The 12,704-nt window shown below is 46.8% G+C and overlaps 1 long non-coding RNA gene across 1 annotated transcript; it reads left to right on the forward strand.

Annotated features, from left to right (window-relative positions):
- The first annotated feature begins 3,761 nt into the window (after positions 1–3,761).
- On the forward strand, positions 3,762–8,473 carry LOC142062779 (uncharacterized). The gene is made up of 3 exons (XR_012662549.1): positions 3,762–4,115; positions 4,307–4,496; positions 6,575–8,473. It is a non-coding gene; the product is annotated as an uncharacterized LOC142062779 (long non-coding RNA).
- The last annotated feature ends 4,231 nt before the right edge of the window (positions 8,474–12,704 follow it).

The raw sequence follows: 12,704 nt of genomic DNA on the forward strand, positions 1-12,704 counted from the left end.
GACTGATGGACCTTTTCAACCTGGCTTCAAACGCCAAGAGCTCTGGGGTCAGAGGAATGCAATCTGTCAGAGGTGGTGAAAGAGGCCATTTTGATCTGAAGGATGAGCCCAGCAGGAAGCGGAGATGATCTATGTCAAGCCCTCCCCTTGAGTGTCAATGTGATCTCTGGACCAGCCTGGCTGACTGCATCACCTTTGGCCTCCTGACAGGCCCTTTAGTTCCTCGTGGTGCAGTTGATGGGCTCCCTGAGAATTGCAGCTGAGAAACATGAAATGCCTTGCATTGGCTGAGCAGAGAGAAAGACCTCAGTGTTTAATTCCCCTGCATCCTCCTTGCTGGGCTGCAGCATTTGCAAGCATTACGTAGGATAAGGGACACCTTCATGTCATCATGGCAGTAGCCATGGTGCAAACCGCTGCAGCTGTCAGAACAGGCAGGATTCTGCATGGGTTGCCACACTGCCTTTTTCCCCACCACGGCATTAGCAGGACTTCAGGAAATTGCATTTACTCACTAGGCATTGAGTCCAAGAATTAGATTCTCGAAATATATCTTACAAGCAGAAAGATAATGAGGATGAAAGAAGCAAAGTTCATCAGAGAAAGACCCTAGCTTGGCAGGCTACCTGTTGGCATTCACTCACCTTCATTTTGAAGGTAGGAGTGGAATCAGTTTTTGGTGGTATCTCCAGCTTTGCTGATTCACGTTTCCTTTTAGCAGAAGCAAGACAGGCGCAGGAGAATGATGAGCTTCCAGCAGCAGGGAAATGCAGTTTTGTCTCTGATTCGTGCTGCTTGTTGCTGGGAAGACTAGAGCATACTACATACAACCCCATTACCCAATCCTGCTCTGGGGAAATCGTTGAGATAGGCTGTTCCTGAGCCAAATCTGTAAGGACTTATTTTTCACCACTCATCAAACTGCTTGTTTTTTTTCAGCTTGCTCAACTGAATACGGCTTCAGCTCTGGGCCTGCTGTAGGAAAAGGGCTGAAAAAATTTGGTAGTGATGGCAACGGATATATATACAGGGGGAGGAATGGGCTGGTCTTCAGGACTTTGTTGGGGCACAGGCCCCAGAGGACACACCTCCTCCTGTTGCCCTTTCTTCTTAATTTATGTGCTTGGGGAATTTGTGATCCCAGGCAGAGAAACCAGCCTCACACTGCATCCAGCTGCTCCTTGGGTCCAGTAAGCTGCCAGCTGCCCCTAGAAAAGAACCTCCTACATGTGGCAAAAACTCTGTTTTATAAATCCTGCAAGCAAACCAAGTTTCCAGCTGTTCGTGTATGGACAACATATTCCAGCATTGTTTTAATGCTTACATAACTTCACTGGTGGCATCCACATCCATTAGCCCACAACAGTGGATGTAAAAAGCAGGAACAGCACATTTCTTATCACTTGACAGCTGATTCCACCTGCTGAGAAGCTCTTGCTGTCTACAGCCTTGATTCAGCACAGCAGGAGGAAAACGGCCTATGACAACCACACTACACATCTAAAACACTTTACAACCGTAAAAAGGTAGGAGGAGAAACAGGGGTTGAGCAGAGCTGCCACTTATAAGAAGTTAAAGGAGCGTTCTTGAGAAGAGAGTGGGTTTTGCAAGAAAACCAGGATGTGCAATTCTTTTCTTCTCCAGCCTGCATCTGTGGCAGACATGAAGCAAGAGGAGAATAGGGAAATAATGCAATAAGAGCATTATGTGCTTTATTTTACCAGGGAACTTCTCCAAACTACCAGAATGCTTTCTTCTTTATCATGATAGCTACGTAATATTTATAGCATTTACTAGCTGAGAAACACAGTTATCCCTCAGAAACACAGCTGCAAAACCAAATTAAAATCAGCCCTGATTTCTTAAAGAAACGAATTGCAACCTTTATGCTTGAAATAACATGTGGACATATAGATTAAAAACTGTAATTGTAAGCAACGGGATCTTTTTCCCAGCAGACAGCATTCAGGCCCACAAAGAAGACCAGTTTATTACAATAACCTGGGCTCCCATGCAGCTCCCAAGCATGTGGCTGCCCCATCTCTTTCCATGTGGTTAGCAGTAGCACCATTCCTACACATGTTTTTTGTTAGCAGAGAACACTGTTCCTATATAAGGTTTTTTTTATAAGCAGATTTCAAAACACTTCATAAGGAAAGTGGAGCTCCTGCGCCCATTGTCCTCACTGGGAACCTGAGGGAGAGACATAAAATTAATTGCACAAGATTATTGCCCCCAAAATGACCACACTGCTGGGGGAAAAAGCACAAACCTCCAGAAAAACCACATGTCCTTGTATCCAAGAGGCCAAGCTTTTCACCCAGCTGTGACATAGCAGGGCTGTGTCCAGCTTTGTGGGTAGAAGAGTGGAGAGATAGTAGCATTTTTCTTGCCCATTAGGAACAAATGGCCTGCTGGATGCTAAAGTGAATGACAATTTTTGGAGAGGGGGGATTACTGGAAACCACTCCCAAGAACATCACAGTCAATGCCACCAGCACAGTCCTGAGCTTGGGGTTTCGCCCTTTGGTTTTAACATGCATTTAGATGCAGTCACCACAAATGAGGAGAGGTCTGCAGACACCGGCTGTTCTTCATACAGCGACAGGGAGAAAAGGAGCAACACTAGCAGAGGAGAAAAGCAAATAAAGAAACCAATGAAAAGGGCTGACAGCAGCCCTGAGGAGAAGGACTTGGGGGTAACAATGGATGAAAAGCTGGACATGAGCCAACAATGCACACTCACAGCCCAGGCCAGCCGTATCTTGGGCTGCATCAAAAGCAGCATGGCCAGCAGGTCGAGGGGGGGATTCTGCCTCTCTGCTCTGCTCTGGTGAGACCCCACCTGGAGCCCTGCGTCCAGCTCTGGAGCCCTCTGCACAGGAAGGACATGGACCTGTTGGAGCCGGTCCAGAGGAGGCCACAAAAATGATCCGAGGGCTGGAGCACCTCTCCTATGAGGACAGGCTGAGAGAGTTTGGAGTTGTTCAGCCTTGAGAAGGCTGAAGAGAGACACAGTTGTGGCCTTTTGGTACTTAAAGGGGGCTTATAAGAAAGATGGGGACAAACTTTTTAGCAAGGCCTGTTGTGATAGGACAAGGGGTAATGGTTTTAAACTAAAGGAGGGTAGATTTAGGCTGGATATAAGGAAGAAATTTTTTACAGTGGGGGTGGTGAAGTGTTGGCCCAGGTTGCCCAGAGAGGTGGTAGATGCCCCATCCCTGGAAACATTCAAGGTCAGGCTGGACGGGGCACTAGGCAACCTGATCGAGTTAAAGATGTCCCTGCTCAGTGCAGGTGGGGTTGGACTAGATGACCTGTAAAGGTCCCTTCCAACCTAAAGCATTTTATGATTCTATGAAACATCCAAAGGGAGAGGGCTGTGTGTAAAGAGAAGGCAGCGACAGGAGACAAAGGAACAGTGGGCTGGTAAGAGACGTGCTGGCTCTGGAGAGCTGCCCTGCCCCGTGTCTCCTGCCAGCGCCTCACGTCTCGGCTCTGCAGTGTGAAAAAGCAGATGGCGTCGGGGCGAGCTGGGCTCCCATCGCTGAATTCCAGCCGCGGGGGGGCCTTTCCTCAGGCCGGGCTCGGGCCTTTCCTCAGGCCGGGCTCGGGCCTTTCCTCAGGCCGGGCTCGGGCCTTTCCTCAGGCCGGGCTCGGGCCTTTCCTCAGGCCGGGCTCGGGCCTTTCCTCAGGCCGGGCTCGGGCCGGCTGCAGTTCGCGCAAGGCACCAACAGAGGGCGCGCGCGCCCTTCCCGCCCGCCCGTCTCCGCCGCCCACGGGCGCGCAGCTCTCCTCAGGGCGCGGGACGAACCGGGCCAGAGCCCCTGCTGGGAAGCGGGGACAAGGTGGCTGCTTATCCGGGTGTCTCCCTGACAAGCGCTCAGCCTGTGGACCGAGCGAAGAAAACCTTGCCTGTGAAGAGAGAGTGCGCAGGGCCGACCAGGGGGGTGACTGTGATCCAGGAGGTCCCGGGCTGTGGCGGCTGCGCCGTCAGCTCTGGTGCGGCTCAGCTCCCCGCAGCGCCGGGCTACGTGCTGCCTAACCCTGGATCTCTCGAGGCTTTCCTCTCTCTGGACCAAAGCACTTTGCAGGGAATACAGCCCATCCTGCAGGTAAAGGGTCTCTCAGACTAAGTCCTACAGACCTGTTATCGGTAACCAAACTGTCCACAACAGAGTTAATCACCCCCAGAATCGTAGGGTCAGTGTAGGAGCCTCCCTCCCTTTTCTCTCGTTTTACTTCATGGGAGGGGGAAAAAAAAAAAATCCTTCACCTGACTTACCAGGGCATTTCTTCTTTGCAGCGAACCAGTCCTGCGTGTCTTCCCCACCCGGCCTCTCCACGCTGCTCACTTGAGACACTCTCCAACTCACTCAGCGAGAGGAGCCCCTCCATCTGCCACCAAAGGTTTGTCACACACAGGGAGGAAAGGACTGCTCACCTGATCCAGCATAGAGTCTGCTTCCCAGTGAAGTGTCGCGTGTCACTCACAGGTAAGTTACATGTGGATGCAGACCCAGACTTTTGATTAACTGTGACCAGTAAGAGACTAGCTTAGCCTGTTTCTAGCTAGAGAAGCCTTCAGAGGTGCCTGAAACTTTAGGAAGGCTGAATTGGCAGCAACTGGAAGCAGGCAGTTTTAGAGCAGCAGGCCCACTTGAAAACACCACCTGTGAACACATGGTAGATGTGTTCAGGTCAAAGTATGTGAAGTGTGCTTATACAGAAGACCCATAGGTAGACCTGGTCTGATTTCTTGTGGTCAAGTTCAAAGATCCTGTGTTCAGTGGACCACTGGACTTTGGCTAGAAGCAGCCCTAACTGAGCTGCTGTGGGAATGGAGATGCACACGACAGCCTGTGTGTTTGTCCACCCACTGCCATCTCTCCAACTCAGGAGAAGCACTTACAGAAAAACTAGCACTTATAACAGGGTTTCTACCTCCTCCTGAACAAACCCTAGGTATGCAGAAGTTGCTGGGCAAAGGTCAGGCATTTATCAGGTGTAACATACTTCATCTTTCCAATGGAGCTTTTTTCAGACCACGGTCAGAAAAATGTGCTAAAAACAAGGCTAGTATTTCATGGCTTCTACCCACCTCCCCCTTCATCATTACAATAGTTGGTGTTCTCAACTATGCCTGATCCCTCCTACTGCATCAGGCTACCGCCCAGCTGCCTGGCAGGCCACAATCTGCTCCTCTTCCCCTAGTTCCTGTCTGCCACTGAAGGCACACAACGTCACAATCTGACAGCCATGCAAGCTGCCAAGATCCTACCCAATGTGAGCCAGCACATCCTGAACCCAGTGCAGATCTTCCTATTAGCTTCAGCTGGCACAGATCAGAAACCCTCTCCACTGCTGAAAGTCCTTTCCAAGTCAATGGGCTTTTGCCTGTGTCTGAGCAGCTCCCAGTCATCACAAGGCTGGTCCCAGAATTGGCTGCTTGGTAAGTGCAGTGACTGGAGAGTTAAACAGAGGCAGCCTTGTGGCACTCAAAGCTGCTTGGACCAGGCAATTTCCAAGAGTGTTGAGTACATCTGAAGAAATCATAGCAGTGACAGGAGAAGCAACTAGGTCCAAATTATTATCTGAGGCCGAAGGGTTTAGTGAAAGAGTCCTGAAGCCAAGTTCCTGGCTCTCTGTCTGGGCAATAGCTTATCACTCTCTTCTGCCTTCTTAAAATCACAGAGGAAACCTGCCACGTACAAACATTTTTATCATTGTCTTTCAATACCCAAAGTACCTGACATAGCAGGAAGAAACCTCTCCATGGAGCCCATGCATTCCTGAAGCACATTTTGGAAACAGCTGTCAGGCCTCATGAACAGAAAGTGAATTACAAAGTGCATTAGAGTATCACTGTGTCAGCTAATACCCTGCTAAGGGTTTCTGGCTTTATCACAGACATCAGATACCGAAAAGATCTTACTAGGCCTAGATCATCCTTGGGGAACACAGCAGGATTAGTCTTTGTAGGATAAGCACAAGTGCTTTGTTTCACCTAGGCGAGAGAGATTTGTGATTGATTTCCTATCTTCAAGGTCCTAAGGACAGGAGTACCAAAGAGCTGAGCTGGGCAAGCGCTCCTCCACTGATGTCCAGTTTTACGCCATCACTGCAAGCCCAAAGGGAAAACAGTTTTTTGCTGATCAGCTGTCATTTGACTTAATTATAATCCTCTTATACCTACCTGGTTTCAGCCACATCCCTTTTTCCCCATCACCTGGCAAAGTTCATCCCTGCTTTCCCTACCTTTGCCAGAGAAGCTGTCCATAACACATGCTGGGATCTGGCCAGGTCAAGGTGTTGTGGGTATCTACAATGTGCTTGCTCAGACCAGTGACATCCACAAGAAAAAGAAATGCTCTGAAGAGCTAACCCAGGCACTGACCTCTCCTTCCAGCTAAAAGCGGGGCTGAAAACTGGCTTGTCAGAGCACTGAGAGGCCTCAAATGTGGTGACGTATTAACAGGGTGCTCCCAGAACATTGAACCAGCTAGGTACTGTGTCCTCAGCACATCCCCTTACCGGTTTTTCTGTCTGCTGTCCTGTTCTTCTTTCCTGCCAGAGGTTCTCTCCCCAGCCTTGTCCCCATACACATCATCCCTCAAAGCGTCTGAAGACAGAGCAAGACTGTTCAATAGATGAAGGTGTTCTCTGGGAGGAACAGGAACAGGTGGATGATGGAGGCTGGACTTCACTGAGAAAGAAGGTGAAGTCCACCACTGTTTGGCGGTGCTGCAAAAGCTAATACTAGACTTTTCAGATCTATAGCTCTCACTCTCTCTTCATCAAGCATCCTCATGTGTGCACTGTGTGCAATTCTGCCATCATTTTCATTGCCATTGGTTCCACTTTCAGCTGGAAGAACCAAATATTCACTGAAACAGAATGGATAAAAATGAACCTGGATGACAGTCTCCAGGCTAGAAATTCTTATCTGTTAGTCAATGCATATTTTAAGCCAAATGAAAGATATCTGACAAGAAAAGTTGGGAGAAAATACAAATTATGCTAACAGTCTGGTAGTTAGGATGCTTCCCTGGGAGATGCAATATCAAATCCCTTTGCAGAAAGGGGGCAATGAAGCAGAGTCTTCCAGCATCCTGTCAAACCCTATACCCGCTGGGCTGTTTGGTAACAGGGAGGTAGTACTGGCACCTTCACCCTCTCCCCCCCTTTCCTCCTCCCACTTTGTCTTCTTCCTGGAAACTCTATTAGGGGTCTTTGAAACAGCCATCAAGTACATAGACAAGAAAGACTCAGTGCATACAAGCACCTGCTTATCCTACTGAAGGGTCTCGAAGCAAGATTCTTCCCCAAAGGTTCTCTAGGAATATAAACTCTCATGGGATAAGGAGTGGGTGAATGATTAAAGGATGGGAAGTAAAAAATGGAAACAAGCAGCAATCTTTCACAACGGAGGGAGTTACCAGGGCAGCATCAAAGGGATGAGTGTTGAAGGCTGTGATGTTCACTGGACTTGATAAATTACCTGGCAAATGAGTGGGTAATAAATGTGACAAATCTCCAGGTGGCACGAGGATATGCTGAGTAAAAACAGAAGGGTTATCTGTTAAGAACTGCAAAACAACCATATGCTACCAAGTGACAAGGTGAGAAAACAGCAGAAAAACTGCAACCTAGAAATTCAAAATAATGGACGTGGGAAAAGCAGTGCTGACCTCATTACGTCAAGGTAGGCTTTTGAGCTGGTTCTTAGAAATAACATCAGCTTAGTTTATGTTCAGTAGTAGTTAGAAAATGAAGTGTTAGGAGTACTTTGGGAAGGGGTAGAGAACAGAATGGAGAATGTCAGGATAACATGGCAGTGCATCTGCATCCCAAAGACTGCATGCACTTCTGGTCTTGCTGTCCTCAAAAGAACTTGGCAGAACCTAAAGGGCTTGGAGGAGAGCAACAGGAAAGATTTGGAAGTGTTTCTATACAAAAAGTAAGACTAAGCCAAGACTAAGATTGGAAGAGATGCCTGAATAACAATAGAGTAAAGGTATTTTAAATCATGAATGGTTTGGGGACAGTAAATAGGGAGTGATCATTCGCTGTCCCTGCCTTGCATAAACAGAGGAGAGTCAGGTAAACTAGTGGGTGGAAACCCAGAATAAGCTAATGGGGAATTAGCTGCAGACTCACTGTGGGACAGACGCAGGAAGCTTACACATGTTCTGAAAGATGTAAAACAAAAGTTTATGGAAAAAAATCCACTGAGGGCTTTTGCATACAGTCATGATCTCTCTGGTCAGGAAGTCGTTAAACTAAATTGTACGTCTGCCCTGTTCTTGTATCTGTATAGCTAGGTGCCCACTGCTGAACGCTGAGCCAGGCTGGCTTCCATCTCATCCAATACTACGAACCCGGTGAGATCGCGTGTGCCCCTGATGGGGAGTACTGCTTCAGATAAAGTACAATACTTGCTCTATGTCAAATAAAAAAATAGTGTATTGGTATTTATTCATGTCCAGATAAGGATAACTAAAACATATTTCAGTTTAATAGAAACTAATTTATTAATATATCCGGTCTCAGCAATTAAAACAGAACTAGCTCACAGCATAGACATGGTGCCAGAAGAAACTTTCAGCTGCCATCAGTGAGGCACTAAATATATGGATGGCTGCAGACAGGCCAGAATCATTCCATCCTAAGTCTCTACAATTTGATTTTTTTTTTCCATTTCAAAACTAGCCTGGTTCTGTCTGTGATGCTACATCATCCCCTGAAAATGTGAAAACAAACGGATTTGGCATTAATGCATTTTTCCATTGCAGGCAAATGCAAAGATGTTATCACGATTTAAGAAGTCTCTGTAAGACTGGCTGATAAATAACGTTACAAGCACTGAATGGTTTGATTAGCAAAGCCTTGTATAAACAAACAATTAATGGATTGCTGTACATCCCACAGTTAGCCTGTCAGGTAGCTCCTGGTGTGTGTTATCAGACCAAGACTGCAGAGAACTTGGAGAAAAGTAGATAGAACTACAATTAAGATGTCCTCAAAGGTTGCTACTAATTTTTAAAGCCCTAATTTGTAAATTCTTTGTAGAAGGTGATTTTTGATTATGCCTTATGTATGAGGCCTCGACCTCATGAGTACACAGTAACAGTTAAGTGATGAGTGCTGGTGCCCTGAAGACTTGGTGCACAGAACTACCGTGTAATTTGGCAGGGGAGCTTTGCAATGTCCCCTCTGGTCTCAGGTCAGAGCAAGACAGGTCTGGGAAGGCAGTCTTTCAACCATGGCTCTCCAGACCCTGGCTCCTGGCACTGCTCATATGTGTAAATTCACCTTCCTGATCCTACAATGTAAAAAAAATGCCAGCATAGACCAATACATATGAAATATGATATAGTCTGCTAATAGTATTGAAATTACATTAAAATAACTCCAACAGGACATTTTTTACTGACACTTGAAAAAAACAGGTGATCTAAGAACATGGAATCAACATTTACTAAAGCTCTACAGCCATCTCTCACCAACAGGCACCCCTTGTGTGGGCACAGGCAATGTATTTCTCATTTCAGTTTTCCAATTATTGCGATGCAGTGATCAGCTCATTTAAAGCTGAGAAACCAATTGGAAACTGATGAAATAAGGCTTCCTCCTGCTTCTTCTAATCTAGGTTAAAAAAAAAGACTTAGTAATTCCAAAAGTTATGGGACAGGAGGACCTAGATCAATAATTTCAATTAACTAACCAAAAATAGTGCCTTCTCATTTCAAACAGAAAATAAGGTCTAATAAACCTATGGTTTGTTGTACTAAGTTTCAGTTTCCACTCAAACAGACACAAGTCAGGCATGTAGATTAATCAAATTCAAAAACCCAAATACAGCATCCATCATTTTCTGACATGAGAATGTGGACATCAGAAATGTGACCTGTTAAAACACATACAGCAACCCGTACTTCAGTAATATAACCCCCAATTAAGAAAAATACTGTAATTATAATACAAAGAGTCATGTTTAGTTGCAAACCAGCATGCTTCAGTGATATGAGACATGCTGAGAATCAATACATCTTTCTTCAGCAAACCATCTAAAAAGTATAAACACAGGACAGAATTAAACCCTTCTCTAATGGATTTCTGTGCATCCAACAGCAATTAAGTTCAACTGTTTACATAAGCTTCATTTAAATCATCCTCTTGGTTTATTTCTTACTGCAGCATAACCAACCCAGAAACATTCATCCAAATCTCTCAGCACAGGGTGCAGCTAGAATACAAGCCATAGCCAAACCACAGCTGCTGGTGGATTTGCAGGAAACAAAACCTCCACCAATGAGAGTTTGCCCAGTTAACATGAGGGCTCCCCAGCTTGTGGCTGCTTACAGAGGAGAGCAGCATCTGGCTTCCCCCAGCGCAGCCGTGTGAGAGGTAGCCCAGCATGCTGGCTCTGGAGCACAGGATCTGTCATGCTGGCTCAGGCCGAGGCGCGGGGACCCGTATCCCATCTTTGGCAAAGTCTGCAAAAGCTCTCACCACATCCAGTGTGGTGTACGTAGGCAAAGCTTATTAGTGGCTACAGAGGGGATCAGCTTACTTCCCCACCCTAAAGATTGATTATGCTTGGCTTAACCACAACTCCAAATGCACAAGTCTAAAAAGCAGGTCAGCCAGCCTTTTCTGAGCTCAGCCCAGGCACAGCCTTGTCCCAGGGACCTGGCAGCCAGCTAAGGACAGCTGGAGCACAAGAGCTGCCCCACGCTCCTGCAGGCATACCTGGGCTTGCTGCTGGCTGGGCACCTCACCTGCCCAGGCCCTTTGGGAGATCCCACTCAGACTCCATCAGCCCTGTTGTGCCTTTGAGAAACCTGGCCCTGCCTTCTTGCTTTCCAGCCTCTTTTCAGGTCTCTCTGTAGTCTCCCCAAAGGACACAATTCCTTCTGCTTTCTTCCCTGACCCAAAGAGACGCTCTTCTGAAAGCATGGCCATTCCCTTCAAGCCTCCTGTTTTGAGCTGATCGTGGCTGCGCAACCGACAAGTACAACAAGGCTATGTAAGGGGAAGCCTTGTTGGTTTTGCCCACCACATGGGGACAGAGGTGGAGTTCAAGAACCAGCAGAAATTCAGCATTTCATTCATTTCAGCACTTCTTGAAACCAATACAGCCTTTATCTGTGTATTTAGATACTGCCAACTGATGTTTTCAAATCTGCCCTGCATAAACCTGCTAAAATATAGTCCATTTTAAAACAGACTAGACTGCAAGTGGAAAGTATGCCTTAAAAAAACCCAAAGTCGTCCTCCTCTCCCAAAAACCTCACAAAGCTGAAGCAAAATTATCTGTGTTTCCAAAGGCATGCTCCAAGTCTACTCTCTGCTTCTCACTTGTGAAACTTCAGTAAGAGAGAGACCAGTGTGTGCTTACCCGAAGAGTTTCGGTGTGCCTCTCCCTTTTCTCTTGTCGTGCAATGGTTGGCCTCTCACAGAGAGCAGCCCTGGTTTTTCCAGTTCTGTTGGCCACTAGATTGCTGGGAAAACTCCTCCAGGGCTCTTGTCCAGGCTGGCTGTGGCTCCTCTATTGACTGTTGTGTGAAGAATTTGTCTGCCTTTTCTTGACCTCAGACGGGGATGTTTTTGCCTGCCGGCACCTTTCCGTGAGGCACTTCCCATCGTTTCTGCCCATTCCAGCCACAAAGACGACATTATGCAGGTAGCACGCCCAAGACCTGCAGGAGCAGCAGGACTTGGGAAAGACATTTTACAGCAGACGCAAGACCCATGCTACATGCTCTGATTCTGATAAGCCTCCTCTCTGCAGGCTGAGATTTGTCCCGTATTTCAACCATCTAATGATGAGGGCTTAGTTAGGAAACAAATCTAGTAAAAACATGCAGGTTTTAACTGGAGAATGTCAGTTGAGATCTAACTAGGAAATCAGGGCAAACAAATCCAAGCTCTGGAACTAACGCTAGTTTCAGTGCTGCTTTTAGGCCATGGAAGCCTTGAAAGAAATAATGGACAAGAGGGAGACTTGTGTTTTCCATGCTATAGGTGTAACCTCATCAAGCTTCTCATCAAGAAGAGGAGACTATTTCTAGCTTGGTGCTTGAACAGTTAGCAGAATACAGTGCAGCTCTCAGATGTTTGCTCTCCATAAGGGATTTCCAGGTCATCTTGAAAACAGCATGCATGCAAAATTCTTCAGTTTCAACAGCCCCAAGTATGGCAAAACACAGGCAACACAGGCAACCATCAACAGCCTGGACTGCTTGTTGAGGGTGAGCCAAGGAGGAATATAAAGCAAGGAAAGCTGTCACAAAACAATCTGCCAGTCAATACTACTAGGACTCAAGGGTTGTGGTGGCTGACCGGTCGTGTACCAATGTCAAGCAGTCATGAGGAAGAATGGCATTTCTCAAATGCTTGTGCACAGCTTGAAAAAACCTAACCTCTTAAAAAAAATTAAAAAAGGTGCTACAAAAATGTTAAAAATATATGTGTATTTATATTATCCCGCCAATGGATCAAATGTGATGGGTCAGGGAGGAAACAAGAGACTGAAATATTCCCAAACTGTCACCTATGCTATGCCTGTAGCAGGAGTTGGCACAGCAGAGCTTTGGGATGCCCCTCTGTGCAGAGCTGGACTGAGCTGAAAACCCAAGTGATGAAGTGCCAGGCAAGCATATACTGGTTGTTTCTGCTGCGTGTGGGTAGACACATCC

Source organism: Phalacrocorax aristotelis, chromosome 10, assembly GCF_949628215.1.
Source record: "Phalacrocorax aristotelis chromosome 10, bGulAri2.1, whole genome shotgun sequence".
In the NCBI taxonomy this organism is placed as follows: domain Eukaryota; kingdom Metazoa; phylum Chordata; class Aves; order Suliformes; family Phalacrocoracidae; genus Phalacrocorax; species Phalacrocorax aristotelis.